General features: G+C 41.9%; 1 pseudogene; it reads right to left on the reverse strand.

Moving 5' to 3' along the window:
• Positions 1-5,123: 5,123 nt before the first annotated feature.
• LOC130277835 (small nucleolar RNA SNORA17) lies at positions 5,124-5,243 on the reverse strand (annotated as a pseudogene).
• Between the last annotated feature and the right edge of the window lie 8,679 nt (positions 5,244-13,922).

Here is a 13,922-nt window from a genome sequence, read left to right on the forward strand (position 1 = left end):
CCCCTAGTCTGCTGTGACCTCTGCCCGCACCTGATGAATTTAGGCCTCTGTCACTCCTCTGTGCACGTCCTGGCACTTCTCTGTCTGACATACAATATTTAGTGCATATATGAGGGGAGAACACCACGCTCCACTACGCTTAAAACAGTATTGGTCTAGAACAGCCGTAGGTATGTACTTTTGGCTGGCCTTTCACAGTAACTAGGCCCTTAGGACTTTAACAGGAAAAAGACGGTAGACAACATAGATGTACGGACATTGTATGCACTTATGAGGGGAGTACAATACGCTTAACTACGCTGAAAACAGTATTTGTCTAGAACAGCAGCAGGTGTGTACTTTTGGCTGGTCTTTCAAAGTAACTAGGCCCTTGGGACTATAAACAGTAATAAAATGATACACCATGTAGATGTACGTACGTGTTATGCACTTATGAAGGGAGTACAATACGCTCCACTAAGCTTAAAACAGTATTTGTCTACAACACCATCCAGTATGTACTTTTGTCTGGCCTTTCACAGTAACTTGTCCCTTAGGACTTTAACAGGAACAAAATGGTACTCCACTTACATGTATGTACGTGGTATGCACTTATGAAGGGAGTACAAAATGCTCCACTATGCTTAAAACAGTATTTGTCTAGAACAGCAGCAGGTGTGTACTTCTGGCTGGCCTTTCACAGTAACTAAGCCCTTAAGAGTTTAACAGGAACAAAATGGTACACCACGTAGATGTATGTATGTGGTATGCACTTATAAGGGGAGTACAATACGCTCCACTAAGCTTAAAACAGTATTAGTCTAGAACTGCAGCATTTGTGTACTTTTGGCTTGCCTTTCACAGTAACTAGGCCCTTATAGCTTTAACTGAAACAAAATGGTACACCGCCAATGTATGCACAGGTTACACTTAATAGAGGACAATACGCTCCGCTACGCAACCTGTATTATGCACCAATGGCTTTTAGTGCTCTGCTCACCATATCTGGCTGGCTACTATTAGCTTTCCACTTGTTGTACACACTGGTGCTGCAGCACACAGTCGCTGTGTACTACACTCAAAATTGCACTTTCTCAATCTCTCTCCCTTCCATATCAGGGCTTATAGGCCGGATTTGGGCTTGATGTGAATCGCTGCTGTTTATACACCCAAATTTGTACTTTCTCTCTCAATCTCCCTCCCTTACTTATCAGTGCTTCTAGGCTGGATTTGGGCTTGAGGTCAATTGCTGTAAAAATGCTTTTCTGTGCAACACACACTGCTCTCTGTCCCTCTCTGACCCTCTGTAATAGAACACTGAAGTGACTGGCCACAAGATAACTGCTGATTATATAGGGCTGTGACATCACAGGGGTGGCTGGCTGCTCATACGCTGCATGCTGCATGTGATTCAGGGTCATCCCGCCTACCCTTGTTCCCGCCTTCCCAGCATTTTTTGCCCCATGTCCTGACATGTGGAGACGCCATCTTAGATGCCCTGGAGCCTGGACCGCACTAAATGGAGTTTAATTAAGCGATTCGTGCAATTTTTCCTGAAATGCGCAATGAATTCCGATTCGTTAGATTCGATTTGCTCATCCCTATTAGTGACCTAAAAAAAAAAATCGACATAGACATTAAATAACAAACAAGTTAAAATTACCCAAATGACTGAGAAAAGTTGGAGGGATTTTACCTAGTTGAATGACATTTTCCATTTATTCTCAGTGAAGTTTTATTTTTCACACTATGAACTCTTATGAAATGAAATGGACAACTAGTCAGAAACTTCCATCCATAAGAGACTGTGTGGACTTCAGAAAAAAGGGCATTTCTAACAATAGACATAGCTGAACAGAGGATAATTGCTGTCAAAATTAATTTAATACCGGGACTGCTGTATCTATTTCAAGGTATAAAACAGAATACAGCAAGGTGAAATGAGGGATACATCACTTCGCATCTGTTTACACATGAAGTTTTTATGACACAATTGTTTTTAGGTGTTTACAAATAGAAAACTAAAAACAAAAACATAGTGTATTTCATGTTTTAGAAAATAATTAATAGCTATTTTCTGAAGAAAATACACATGCCAGAATCTCACAGAAATGAAGGGTCTCCTCAGGTGTTGAGAGCAAGGATATATTTGCACCTGGCAAATTTGGCAGCAGAAATTTCTTCACATAAAATTATATACATTTAAATGGGGCTGTTTCTGCAGCATGTGTATGGGTCTATGCATGTCCCATTCAAATAAATAGTATTAATAATATAATATAATAATAAATATTAATAAATATAATAATAAATACCTGCATCAAAGCTTCCACATGTGAATATACCCTTATAGAGATCTAAAAAGGGGTTGACAGTTTTATCAAATATTTTGATATTTATGAGAGTACTTGAGAACCCTAATCATGGACCCCCCTCCCCCCCCCCCCCCCCCCTCCACCAAATATTGTCTTCTGGTGATTCTTAAAAAAAAGTTAAAATTAGTAACATAAAGAGATTTGAAATTCATCCCACTGACCATATGGTTTTCCGTATGTGCAAGATCTTTGCTAGCTAGTGAATTTATAAATAGTGCTATATATTGTTTAACATGTCTAGATCAGCAGAAGATGGCCAGTGGGGGCTGTGAATAGGATGTGGCTAGTGAGGTGATTTCCTCAACATGTGGTCATTTAAAAACATTTACAGAAAAAGATACAACCGCTATTAGAAGAGGAAAGCAAAAGTCTGATTGCAAACAATGAAATAAAACAGATATACTTGCCGAAAAAAAATTCTAAAATCCGCACAGTAGCCCACTCATGTACCATTAACTCTTCAGTATCATTCCCTTAAACCATAAATGGGATAGGAACAGAATACTGTATTTATCGGGGTATACCACGCACCGTCCTATAACACGCACCCTCATTTTACCAAGGATATTTGGGTAAAAAAAGTTTTTTACCCAAATATTCATGGTAAAATGAGGGTGCGTGTGTGCGGGTGTATACCCCGATACACCCCCAGGAAAGGCAGGGGGAGAGAGGCCGTCGCTGCCGGCTTCTCTCCCCCTGCCTTTCCTGGGGTCTAGAGCCCTGCTGCCGGCCCTTCTCTCCCCCTGGCTATCGGCGCCGCTGCCCGTTCTGTCCCCCTGACTATCGGTGCCGGTGCGCCATTGCCGGCGCCGATAGCCAGTGGGAGAGAAGCGGCGCCAACAGCCAGGGGGAGAGAAGGGGCAGCGGCACCCATTGCCGGCGCCGCTGCCCCGTTTCCTCCCCCCATCCCCGGTGGCATAATTACCTGTTGCCGGGGTCGGGTCCGCGATGCTTCAGGCCTCCGGCGTGCGTCCCCTGCGTCGTTGCTATGCACTGCACGGCGCACTGACGTCATGCGCCGTGCCGTGCAGCGCATAGCAACGATGCAGGGGACGCACGCCGGAGGCCTGAAGCAGCGCGGACCCGACCCCGGCAACAGGTAATTATGCCACCGGGGATGGGGGGAGGCAACGGGGCAGCGGCGCCGGCAATGGGTGCCGCTGCCCCTTCTCTCCCCCTGGCTATCGGCGCCGGCAATGGGGCGCCGGCACCGATAGTCAGGGGGACAGAACAGGGAGCGGCGCCAATAGCCAGGGGGAGAGAAGGGCCGGCAGCAGAGCTCTAGACCCCAGGAAAGGCAGGGGGAGAGAAGCGGGCAGCGACGGCCTCGATCGGCGTATCGGCGTATCGACCCCGATCGGCGTATAACACGCACATAGACTTTAGGCTAAAAATTTTAGCCTAAAAAGTGCGTGTTATACGCCGATAAATACGGTAATAGCAAAAAAATAAAATAAAATAAAGGTTTATGTATTGCTCACCTCTCCTGTGCAAGTGAATGTGACCCTCTTTAACAAGCAGAATCCCAAAGCAATAAGGGGAAATCACATCACTGGCAGTTTAAAAAACCACCTTTATTCCATCTTCCTATAAAATCATGATACAAAATTTGAGTTTTTCCTAGTTATTATGACAGAAAATATGGATTTTATTAAAGACAAGAGGCGAGTATTATAATGCCAATCTTTTTTTACTAGCTCAGAATAGCAGCAAGTAAATGGTTAACAGTAACAGAAGAAAAAATCTTTCAGGTGGTAACAGGTATTCTATTAGGTAATGAGTCCCCCCATCAGCATGACGTCTAGGTAATATAAGGTCCAGGTGTCCCTTCAGATTCCTCTTACTTAGGTGCGAAGTGGATAGATGACCACAACGGGCACCTCAACCAAGGCGACTGGCATCTGACTCCATAACAAGGAATGGACTGGAATTGAAAATAGCTTTCCCATTCCAATCTTGAATGTGGTGCAACCACCATACGAGTACTTCTTTGGTATCTGGAGTTAAAGATACCTCTTCTGAGAATCCCAGGCCTTCTCTCAGATGTTGAGTCTTAGGTTGTTGCAGAGCCCTGTAATGGAGGGGTGCCGGAAAAATTGCCTGGATTGAGGCTGAAAGGAGTCCCACTACACAGGCTATGCTCCTTAGAGAAATACATTTTTGTTAAAATCGCCCGGATTTCTTTCCTAATCAGAGCCACTTTCCTGGATGGTAGGCTCAAAATGGCTAATTGAGTGTTTACTGTGAAGCCCAGGAATTCTACCTTGAAGGTAAATCCCAGATTGGTAAGGAGCGACAAAGTCCCCTGTGTATGTAGACTAATAAGTTGGAGAGACTGAGCCATGATGAGGATGTCATCCAGGTAAACTTCTCTGTAAAGTGGCTACCACTGGTTTTAGCAGTTTTGTAAAGCACCAGGGTGCCGACGACAGGCTGAATGGGAGACTTGTAAACTGCCATTTCTGGTCTTCACATATGAATTGAAGGTATGGTTGATGTAGATGATGTACTGGTACAATCAAATAGGTATCTTTTAGGTCTATTTTGGCCAGCCAATCGTTTTTGATCATGCGTTGGTATTTGACAAAATAAATCAGTTCTCTCAAGTTTTTCACTGGTCCTGTCGAAGTTGGTTAGGCCTCTGTAGGGTTGTCTTTCCTGATGTTGGCGGCCAGGAAAACGACCCCTTCCTTTCTTGGCCTTCCAAAAAATGTTTCTCTGGAAAAAAAATGTAAGGGAAGTTTGCGCTTTATCAAGTGATGAGAACACAGTGACGGAACATAGTGACTTCACAGCTCTGTCCCCGGTGTGATGTCATGCTCCGCCCCCTCAATGCAAGCCTATGAAGGGGGCATGGCAGCTGTCACGCCCCCTCCATAGGCTTGCATTGAGGGGGTGGAGTGTGACATCACACGGGGGCGGAGCTGTGACGTCACTGTGCTCCATCCCCGTGATCGCCAGTAATCAGACCCGGAGCGAGCACGCTCCGGGGGCTAGTTCTAATGGGGTTCGGTGTGGAAGATCACAGGGGTCCCCAGCGGCGGGACCCCCGCGATCAGGCATCTTATTCCCTATCCTTTGGATAGGGGATGAGATGTCTTAGCGCCGGAGTACCCCTTTAAGGTGAAAATGGACTGACTCCCTAAGGGGTTAAGGACTCAGTATTTTTCTGTATTTGCAGTTTGTTATTTTCCTCCTCACTTTTCTAAAAATCATGACGCTTTCAGTTTTCTACCAACAGACCCATATTAGAGCTTGTTTCATGAGCTACCAATTTTATTATGTAATGACATCAGTCATTTCACCACAAAATCTATAGCAAAACCAAATAAAATTATTTGTGGGACAAAATAACAGCATTTTGTAAATTTAGCGGCTTCCGTTTCTGCGCAGTACACTTTTCGGAAAAAATTACACTTTAACTTTATTCTGTAGGTCCATACGGTTACAAGGATACCCAATTTACGTAAGTTTTATTTTATTTTACTACTTAAAATTATAACTATATGCATAAAAATAGTATGTTTAAAATTGTCCTCTTCTGACCGCTATAACTTTTTTATTTTTCTGCATAAGGGTCTATATGAGGGCTAAATCTTTTGTGCCATGGTCTGTAGTTTATATCGGTAGCATTTTTGTTTTCATGGGACTTTTTGATAGCGTTTTATTAGTTTTTTTTTAGGGTATACAAAATTATCAAAAATTCGCAATTCTGGACTTTGAATCTTTTTTACAAATATGCCACTGACTGTGCGGTTCAATTAACATTATATTTTTATAGTTTGAACACTTACGCATGCGGCGATACCACATGTGTTTATTTTTATTATGTTTATTTTTTTTATATGGAATTTGGGAAAAGGGGGTGATTTAAACTTTTAGTATGGAAGGGGTTAATTCACATTTATTAACCTTTCTTTTTTTTTTCTACACCATTTTTTAGTCACCACAGGGGATGATTACATGCAATCTTCTGATTGTATACACTGTTAAATGCTATTCCATAGCATAGCATTGATCAGTGTTATCAGCACCCTGCTGCTCCAGTCTGCTGAGGAGGCATGGAGCAGCAGGTCATCGATCGGACGGTGAGGAGGCAGGTAGGGACCCTCCCCGTCCTCCAAGCTGTTCGTGACACCGTGAATTCGCGAAATCGCGGCGGTCCCGAACAGCCCAGCTGAGCTGCCGGGAACGGTTTTACTTTCACTTTAGACGTGACGATCAACTTTGATCGCCACGTCTAAGGGGTTAATTCTGGGCATCACCGTGATCAGTGATGTCCGGCATTAGACACAGGTCCTGGCTATGATGCAGGGTCAGCCCAAGAACCCGTGTCTTAGCAGGGGAGCAGGCGCATGGCGTACAGGTATGCCCTGCGTACTTAAGAGGTCAAAAACATACAAAAATTTAAGCTATATCCTAGCAAACGTTTGACATGTTTAGAGCAGTGAGATACTCTTAGGCCAAGTTCACACCTTAGAATTTCCACTGAATTTAACGGGATTCTGCTGCGCTCTGCACACGGTGGAATTTCTGTGCCAGATGTTTCCGGTACGGAAATTCCATTTTCCTTGTCCATACAAAGAATGAACACGTTCATTCTTTGTGCAGAGTCCGCACGGAATGCATAACAGTCTATGCATAACATAGTGCCCCCAGTGTCTGGAATGTCTGCACGGAAATTCTCCGTGCTGACATTCCGTCATGTGAACATAGCCTAAAACATGGAGTTTGAGTCAAACATGGTCAGCTGGTCTGCCAAAATCAGCAGGTGCAAATTACCTGCCTTTAGGGCAGATATAACTTTGGTATGATCTGGCTTTTTATTCTTAGTCCACACAATAGCTACACCTAGTATGCCTTAGGTGATCAAGTTAAATATGTTTTAAACCAAATGCATGGTCCGCTCATTAGTGTCATTGACAAATGCTGATATCATTTGTAACTAGTTTGAAGGGTTATGTTACTGACTATACTTTCAATTAAAAGAAGGTTAAAAAGAAAAATAATTCAAAACTTGCTAGATATGGTTCTTGTCTATTGCGGTCCTGTCTCCATTACTTACCTTAACATTTCCTTGTGAATTCGATTAATTTTAATTGTTTTCCAGCAAATTCATTTATACATTCAATCACAGGTAACAAGATTTGCAGCAGATATTTTATCATAGCACATAAAAAGCACCAGAGAGGAGATGTTCATTCCAGTGAACGGCCTTCAGCATGAATCACATCACCGCGAACCAGGGTCCTTCTATAGGTGACTACTTCTTGAGCAAATCCGATCAGACAGAAGGTGATGTTCTTGGGGAATGAAACATGAAGCCATCTTGATTAGCATTACAATCTATTAGTACTACGGACGAAGGTTATTTCAAAACAGTTATCGATTGCCATTTTCACTTGGCATAGAACAAATATTGACATGCACACTAGGCAAAAAATTTGCTGCTCTTCATCCAATCTTTTGACAAGTTTCATATAAGAAAACACAGCTTCCTGTTCCTATCACAGGTTATTGGGACTGATGGGGAGTTTAAAGGTTACATCATTAAGAAGACTTTAATCTTGTTGATGGATGGAGCATGTGAGACGTTCCTATGTTTACTGAAACACTTGCTTGTAATATTAAACCTCCCCCATAAATATATATTATTATAGATCAATCATTCCCCCTTATTTATATAGCACCCAAAAATACTCCACATTGAAGGTCATTGAACATCATTTAACATAAGAAAGTTTTTAAAATGTGGACAGAGGTCCACCAAATAACAAATGTTACTTAAGCCTTCAGATCATAAATATTGGACTTAATCCTTCAGATCATAAATGTTGAACTTGATCCCTATGTGTTATCCACTGGGGCATTAAATGTCTTCATTCAAAGTTTTTTTTTTTTTTTATAGTTAAAAGGGGTTATTTTAAATTAGAAAAAACAGAGTTGATTAATTCAAAAAACAGTGCCACCCCTCTCTTCAGGTTCTGAGTGGTATTGCATCTCCATGCCGTTGAAGTGACTGGAGCCAAATTGTAATACCACACACAACCTAAGGACAGATGTGGTACTGTCTTTTGAAAAAATCTGCTTTGCTTTTCTATTCCTAGATAACCCCTTCAAGGTTTAAGGGGTTATTTAGTAAAAGTTAAAAAGAACGCCTGTCTACAGGTTGTGTGTGGTATTTCAACTTGGTTCCATTTACTTCAATGGAACTAAGCTACAAACCAGACAAATGTGGTGCCATTTTTTGAAGGAATCAGCTATAATTTTCTATCGCTGGATAACACATTTAAATTGAGACTTTTGCTATATATTTTAAACTCAAGATTGACAATTTCTGAGACACTTTTAATGTTCCACATGATGCATTTTTGCACTGGCTTAGTGGTCTTTCCTTATAACTCACTCCTCCACTATTACTGAAGACTCACTCTCAAAACTACTCTCAGGCTAGGATTCCACTGAGGTTTTTTCCCACCAGCAAAAACACCAGGAAAAACTGGCAGTAAAACTGCCATAGCTTTCTTTTTTGCATTTTGGCAATTTTTCTGCCGTTTTTTTCTGTTGTGTGGAAACAGCCAAATTTGTACCCTGTGGCAGTTTTTTCACAGCCTTCAGGGTACCGCTCTGTGGGTTGGATGCTGAGCGCCCGATCCACAGAGTGTAAGGAGATGAGGAGTGATGTACAGCATTACTACTCACCTCCCCCGGCTGTATAGTATACAGGAGTGCATAGTGTACCTGTGTATACTATACAGGAGCAGGGAATCCTGTCACCAGACTGATATGACTCCTTGCTCCTATAGCCCCTTTGGGCGGTATACACTATATACAGCTATCACTTCTGATTTTTCTTTCTTTTTCTTTTAATAAAATGGTTAAGGAGGGCTGTGGGGGGAGTGTTTTTTAAGATAAAATATTTTTTCCAATGTGTAATTTTTTTTAATTGAATTTTCAGGCTTAGTAGTGGAAGCTGTCTAATAGATGGAATCCATACCTAAGCCGGGCTTAGCGTTAGCCCCCAAAACAGCTAGCGCTTACCCCCAATTATTACCCCGGCACCCCCAATAACAAAGGTCCTTGCCCACCCTGGAAACATCAGGCTGTTGCTGCTTGGTTGGTATCTGGCTAAGAATAAAAATAGGGGGAACCCTATGCATTTTTATTTTATTTATTTATGAGAAAAAAAAACGCATAGGGTTCCCCGTATTTTTATTCTCAGCCAGATACCAACCAAGCAGCAACAGCCTAACGTTACCAGGGTGGGCGAGGACCATTGCTACTGGCCCTCCCCAGCCTAAATAACACCAGCCTGTTGCCAACTAGGTGAAGGAGGGCCATTTTTGATGCTCAGGGTCTGTTGGTACCGGCTCTTCCCAGCACCCTTGTGGCGGTGGGCACCGGGGTAATAAATGGGGGTTAGCGATAGCTGTTTTTGGGGCTAACGCTAAGCCCTAGCTTAGTAATGGATTCTGTCAATAAGACAGCTTCCACTACTAAGCCTGGAAATTCAATTAAAAAAAAAACACGACACATTGGAAACATTATTTCATTTTAAAAAAAGCACTCCCCCACAGCCCTCTTTAGCCATTTAATTAAAAGAAAAAAATTTAGTTAATCGCCGTAATCCACCGAATCCACCGCAATCCTCTGCATACAAGGATCTGAAATGGGAAGAAAAGAGAAACACAAAAAATGGGTTAGCACAATTTTGGCACTCTCTGCTTAGGAGAGCACCCATATTGCAATGTCTTCCCAAACAGAGAGCCTCCACTTGTTGCAAAACTACAACTCCCAGCATGCCCAGACAGCCTTTGGCTTTCTGGGCATGTTGGAGGCTGTAGTTTGGCAACAGCTGGAGTCTCCCTGTGTGGGAAGACACTGGCAGAAGGCTCTGTTCACATTATACAAAATGTACAATGTGAACAGAGCCTCATACTTACCACTCTGCCTCCTGTTTGTTGCTCCGCCCCCTAATTACATCATAACATTGGGTGCAGTGAGCATTTACACCCCACTAGAGTCTGACAGATCGTTGGAATAGTGGGCTTTGCAAATGAAAAATTGCAAATGAAAAATCAGTCAGACACTTGTGGGGTGTAAATGCTCACTGGACCCCTTCTTACATTCCGTGAGGGGTGTAGTTTCCAAAATGGGGTCACATGTGGGGGGGGGGGGGTCCACTGTTCTGGCACCATGGGGGCTTTGTAAACACTCCAAAAACCCAATGGCGCTCCTTCTCTTCTGAGCATTGTAGTTGCCCACAGAGCACTTTATATCCACAAATTTAGCCCTTGTAAAAATAAAAAAAATGGGGTGTTAAGGCTCACTATACCCCTTGTTACATTCCATGAGGGATGTAGTTTCCAAAACGGGGTCACACATGGGTATTTTTTTTTTTTCATTTATGTCAGAACCGCTGTATCTATCAGCCACCCCTGTGCGTCGCGCCCCCTTCCCATAGACTTTTGTTGAGGGTGCAGACGTGACGTCATGAGGGGGCGGGCGTGACGTCACATGGGGGCGGCCTCGAACACGGAAGCCCGCACACAGTGTTCCGAGTAATAAACTTCCAGATGCTGCGAACGGAGCTCCGGAAGATAGGGCAGCGGAGAACCCCTTTAAGGATCAGGACAATTTTATTTTTGCGTTTTTTCCTCCTCGCCTTCTAAAATCCATAACTCTTGTATATTTCCATCTACAGACCCATATAAGGGCTTGTTTTTTGCGTGACCAATTGTAATTTGTAAGGATACCTCTCATTTTACCATAAAATGTACGGCGAACCCAAAAATATATATTTTAGGGAGGAAATTTAAATGAAAACCACATTTTTGCGCATTTTGGAGGGTTTCGTTTTCACACTGTATACTTTACGGTAGAAATGACATGTGTACTTTATTCTGTGGGTCAATATGATTAAAATGATACCCATGGCTAGATACTTTAATATTTTTGTATATTTTGACCACCTATAAATTTTTCATTTTTCTGTATATAGGGCGGTATGAGGGCAAATTTTTTGCTCTGTCATCTGTACTTTTTATTGATACCATTTGCATATTTAACCCCTTAACGACCATGGACGTATATACACGTCCAATGGCCGTTACCGAGGTATGACGCGGGCTCCCGACTCGAGCCTGCGTCATACCGGCCTGCCCCCAGCTGATTCTTGTAGCTGGGGGCCGGCGTTAATAACTGACTGGCCGGCTATTAACCCTTTAGATCGCCGCTGTCAAAGCTGACAGCAGCATCTAAAGGTGCCTGTATCCAGTCCCTGGTGGTCCAGTGGGGTGAATCGCTCCCCCGCAGCGCAATCGCGGGGGACCGATCCACTACTGAGGTAGCCTGAGGGCTTACCTCTCCTCCTGTGTCGGCTCCGGCTCTCTGAATGATAAAGCCTGGCAGGACCAGGCTTTATCAATCGAGCGCAGAGCACACAGATGAATGGGATTGTATGGAATCCCATTCATCTGTATGAGGAATCAAATGATTCCTCCTAAAAGTCCCCTAAGGGGGCTAAAAGTGTAAAAGAAAAAAAGGTAAAAAAAAAAGTTTATCACACACACATTAAGCCCTTCCTCATTAAAAGTTTAAATCACCCCCCTTTTCCCAAATTCCATATAAATAATATATAAACATAATAAAAATAAACATATGTGGAATCACCACGTTTGTAAATGTCCGAAATATAAAAATATATCATTATTAAAGCCGCACGGTCAATGGCGTACGTGCAAAAAAAATTCCAAAGTCCAAAATAGCTTATTTTTGGTCACTTTTTATATCATGAAAAAGTGAATGAAAAGCGATTACAAACTCCAATCAATACAAAAATGGTACCGATAAAAACTTCAGATCACTTTGCAAAAAATGAGCCCTCATACTGCCCCATATGTGGAAAAATAAAAAAGTTATAGGGGTTAGAAAATGACAATTTTAAAGGTATACATTTTCCTGCATGTAGTTATGATTTTTTCCAGAAGTACAACAAAATCAAACCTATATAAGTAGGGTATCATTTTAACCGTATGGACCTACAGAATAAAGAGAAAGTGTCATTTTCACCTAAAAATGTACTGCGTAGAAACGAAAGCCCCCAAAAGTTACAAAATGGCATTTTTTCTTAAATTTTGTCGCACAATGATTTTTTTTCCGTTTTGCCATAAATTTTTGGGTAAAATGACTGATCTCACTGCAAAGTAGAATTGGTGGTGCAAAAAATAAGCCCTAATACGGATTTTTTGGTGCAGAATTGAAAGGGTTATGATTATTAAAAGGTGAGGAGGAAAAAATGAAAGTGCTAAAATGGAAAAACCCATGGTCCTTAAGGAGTTAAAACTTTTAGATCATTTTTTATAAATTATTTTTTCTTTGGAACAAAATGTGACAAAAAAAACTGAATTTTTGGACTTTTTTCACGGTAAGGGATCATTAACATAAATTTTTGATAGATCAGACATTTGCGCATGCAGCGATACCAAATATGTTTATAAAAAAAGATACGCTTTTTGGGGGTAAAATGAGGAAAACTGACAATTTTCATTTTTATTGGGGGAGGGGATTTTTCACTTTTTTTTACTTTTTATTTTTACATTTTTCAACTTTTTTTTCACACTTTTCATGTCCCCATAGGGGACTATCTATAGCAATCATTTGATTGCTAATACTTTTCAGTGCTATGCATAGGACATAGCACTGATCAGTATTATTGGTGTCTTAAACAACCGCAATCCCCCTTATATCCGAGGTCACCGGGTCACCATAGACCCGTAATGACCCGGAATCGGCGCAAACCGCAAGTGTGAATTCACTTGCGATTTGCACCAATCGCCAACATGGGGGGGTCTCATGACCCCCCTGGGCATTTGCACTGGGTTCCTGCTGATTGATATCAGCAGTCACCCCGATCCCCGCCTGGCGCCGCGGGGACCGAAATTTCCATAAGTACCAGGACGCAAGGGCGTATGCATACGCCCTTCGTCCCCAACAGGTTAAAGGGGTACTCCGGTGGAAAACTTTTTTTTTTTTCATCAACTGGTGCCAGAAAGTTAAACAGATTTGTAAATTACTTCTACTAAAAAATCTTAATCCTTCCAGTAAATATTAGCTGCTGAATACTACGTAGAAAATTATTTTATTTTTGGAACACAGTGCTCTCTGCTGACATCATGACCACAGTGCTCTCTGCTGACATCTCTGTCCATTTTAGGAACTGTCCAGAGCTGCATATGTTTGTTTTGGGGGATTTTCTTAAAATGGACAGAGGTGTCAGCAGAGAGCACTGTGTTCCAAAAGAAAATCATTTCTTCTGTAGTGTTCAGCAGCTAATAAGTACTGGAAGGAGTAAGTAGGAGTAAGTAATTTACAAATCTGTTTAACTTTCTGGCATCGGTTGATAAAAAAAAAAATTTCCACGGGAGTACCCCTTTAAATGGGCACTGTCACCAACTTTATTTTTTGATATGTTGTAGTACTTATGTACTACAACATATCTCTAATATACTTTTATTATTATTTTTTTCTTTAAAAAGGTTTAATATACATTTAAAAACCGGCTACTGA

This window comes from Hyla sarda, chromosome 6 (assembly GCF_029499605.1).
Source record: "Hyla sarda isolate aHylSar1 chromosome 6, aHylSar1.hap1, whole genome shotgun sequence".
NCBI lineage: Eukaryota > Metazoa > Chordata > Amphibia > Anura > Hylidae > Hyla > Hyla sarda.